Raw genomic sequence first — 3,427 nt, forward strand, 5'->3', positions numbered from 1 at the left:
TTTTTTTTTTTTCATGTTTTATGTGTGAAAAACATGTTAAATAAAATATTAATCATAGTGGAGGATTTTTACAGAGTTTACATCATGTCTGGAGAGGAGCTTTAAAAGCTCCTGCTGTTATGGTATGAGGATTTCTCTGTGTTTTCCCATTGTTTCCCATTCCTAGTAGGGATGCCCCGATCACATTTTGTTGCTGCCGATACAGATCATGCATGAGTGAGATCGGCCGTGGATCGGCTGATACTGATCATTTTTTGTATTTTGTTATAGCAGCTGGTTTAGCAGTTCATTAATACAAGTAAGCTTATTCAATAGGCTAAACAGTACAAATAGTGAAATAAAAGGCAATATGTCTCAGAACATTAATCATTTGCATTATGCAAACTAAAGAATAATAGTATTTACAGTCAGATACAGGCTGCTTTCACATCGTAGCATATAAAATGAATGTGCCTCAGAACATGGCTACAGCCCTGATCTCTCTCTCTTATACATTTTCAAAAAAAAAGGCTAGCTTAACAAACTCACCATGCTCCGCTAGGTGTTTGTATTAAATTTGCTATGTTGAAGCATTTTAATGTGCTTTATGGTGTCATGCATTGCAGATGGCGTACGTTCTATCATTCTCACACACTTTGTAAAGGTTCCACATGGCCGACATGTTGTTTTGTTTTTGGTGGCCTGTCATGCAGCAGCGCAGTGAGCAAGCTGGACTACACTACACAGCTCTCAGTGCTTCTCTCAGCCACAGACACCGGGGCCCGTATTCACAAAGCATTTTATCTTACCACTAAGAGTTCTCCTAAGTCACGCTAAAAGTTTTCAACTAAAAGTTTTCTCCTAAGTCCTCTTCACAAAGCTGCTGACACCAACTTTTAGTAAGGAAAAGCGAAAGCTCCTAAGCTAAGAGTGCGACTTCGTTGCTGACGTCAATTTTCATGGATTCCCCTGCAGGAACCACAGCGATTGGTTGATGAAAGACCGTCCGTTGCTGGTGAAAACGCATCCGCAACATCCCGCAGTAATAATAAAAAACACTGAGAAAGAAACAAATACAAATGAATGAATAACGGATTATGTGCTGTTTACAAAAGTAGTTGATTCTCCAAAATGCATCTGTATGATATGGTTTGTGTCGACCCGGGAGAATTTAATTTTACTATAAAAACTTAGATCAATTCTCTCAATGGAAAAATAAAAATAAAAAAAACCTGTCCTAGACTGCCTAACTAAAGCTAACCGGCAGCCTATTAGCCACAGCCTGTTGTAGCTGTGGTCCCAGCTGTGGGTTGAGGTATGAGACGTTTTCCACTGTCCCCCACCAGGTGACATCCAGCTGGAATATGATCCTTTCAAACAGCTGATCAGGTCACTCTCCATTAAGATCCATGACTTCCGTGTAGATCCTGTATAACAGTGTCTACAACTGTACAGGAAGCATCCAATACAGCCTGTGTGTTGATGGTGTGATTTTGTTTTCCTGTTTACAATTACCTCCTCGTCCTGTGATGGTGCAATGATTTTTACATGTGTTCCATCTGTGGCACCGATCACAGAGGGTAGACCGACCATGAAGCTGCTTTATTTCTTTGTAGTTGTTGAACATCGAAAGGAAATGGTATGAATGATGATGTGGGTCTACAGAGACATTTTTCGTTTGGTGAGTAGATCAGCTTACAGACGGCTGAGAGATCTCCAAGTTGTGAGCATTGTACAGTTACATTTTCTCTGTTGCGAAGTAAAGCAATGTTGCCAAACACTTCATTTCTGCTCTAATCGGGTGGTTTCAGTTGGTAGGAGCATCCTTCACAAACCCCACAATGATCATTATTCCCTCGTGACTGAGTCGTATCTTCTAAGTAACTCACCTTCGCTTAAGGTTTCCAGAACATAACAACAACGCTGTATGACAGCAGCCGCTTTATGAGGAGTTTCTCCTAAATCAGCAAGTTAGAAGCTACTTTTAAGCTTAAGATGCTTTGTGAATACTATTAACCACAGGTGATCTGTTTTAAGGTGATCGCTGACTATAAGTATTAAAGGTATAATCTGTAAGATCATGGTACTTGCTCCACCTCCAAAGGGGGCTGCATTTCACATCTTCGCCCCCGCCCAGTTAATCATGTTGTTGTTTTGCCCATGTTCCTTATAATTTATTATTTATATGTGCATTTATTGTTGATATTGGTAAAATTGTTGTTAGCACTGACATAAATTATGAGTAGTTTTAATACAAACTGTATTTTCAATTCAAATGATGCGCTGACAACAAGTGGCAGCAAGTCCGTGTAGCTCGTAGTTTTTTGGAATATATTTGTATATATTAATATATTTTTTGTCGATTGATATTTTTTATTCTACATCGTTGTTTCGTTTGACGATGGAGAAAATAACGTACACGAAGGAAGAGCTCCTGGCTTTAAAGTTTACCAGATATGGAGTTAAACATCCCATACCAGCTGAGCTGAAGAAGCTGTACTGTGGATACAGAGCCGGGGCTAAGCTAAAGGCTAGGAGATGGAGATATTAGCCTTTTCTAACATCGATCCTCATGGGAAATGTCAACTCCCTGGCTAACAAGTGTGATGAACTGGAGGCACTTTTTAAGAACCAGCGAGTATATCGTGAGTGTAGTCTCATGTGTTTCACGGAGACCTGGTTTAAACGACAACACCCTCGACCGTTGTGTGGATTTACCCGGCTTCACTGCAGTACGAGCGGATAGAGACGCCAGAGCAAGTGGGAAGAATAAAGATGGAGGACTGGTTCTGCTTGTGAACAATAGATGGTACAACCCCGGTCACATGGGTCCCCGGTCTATGTTCCCACAGCCCTATATTCACACAGCCCTAACCCTAACCCTAATTTTCAAAAATTTCTGTGAAAAAAAAGTTCTGAGAAATGTGGGAACATAGGGCTGACCCCGGTCACATCACAGTGTAGGAGGAGATCTGCTGTCGGGATATTGAACTATTGACAGTTGGTCTTAGACCATACTATGTACCGAGGGAGTTAGTTAGTCGCACTAATGATACTTTTCACTAAAGACAGACTATTAGACATTAGATAGAGTAACATTAGTAATATTAGATGTTACTCACCAGTCACCACCAAATAAAAGTTGGGAGCTCCGCATCAAACCTCATCTCTTTACTCATCAAGAGCTGTCTTCACCAACATTTACTCATGTTTGCATCTTTTCTGTGCCGTTTAACATAGTTCCTTGTTGGGAGCGTTCCTATGGGATGCAGACGAATATCGCTTTCCAGGAGCTTCAGCCATCTCTGTGTTTCTGTGATGCTATTCAGGAGCTGTAGTATAACTTCAAACTCTGACAAACACTGACTCACATTTCATCTAGTGTCACAAAATGGTATTACAACATGGGTTAGAGCAAGCTGGTTAGCATACTAATTTCAATAGATAT

Source organism: Seriola lalandi, unplaced genomic scaffold, assembly GCF_002814215.2.
Source record: "Seriola lalandi dorsalis isolate HSWRI2012SDOR001 ecotype SW California unplaced genomic scaffold, Sedor1 jcf7180002052055, whole genome shotgun sequence".
Taxonomy (NCBI): domain Eukaryota; kingdom Metazoa; phylum Chordata; class Actinopteri; order Carangiformes; family Carangidae; genus Seriola; species Seriola lalandi.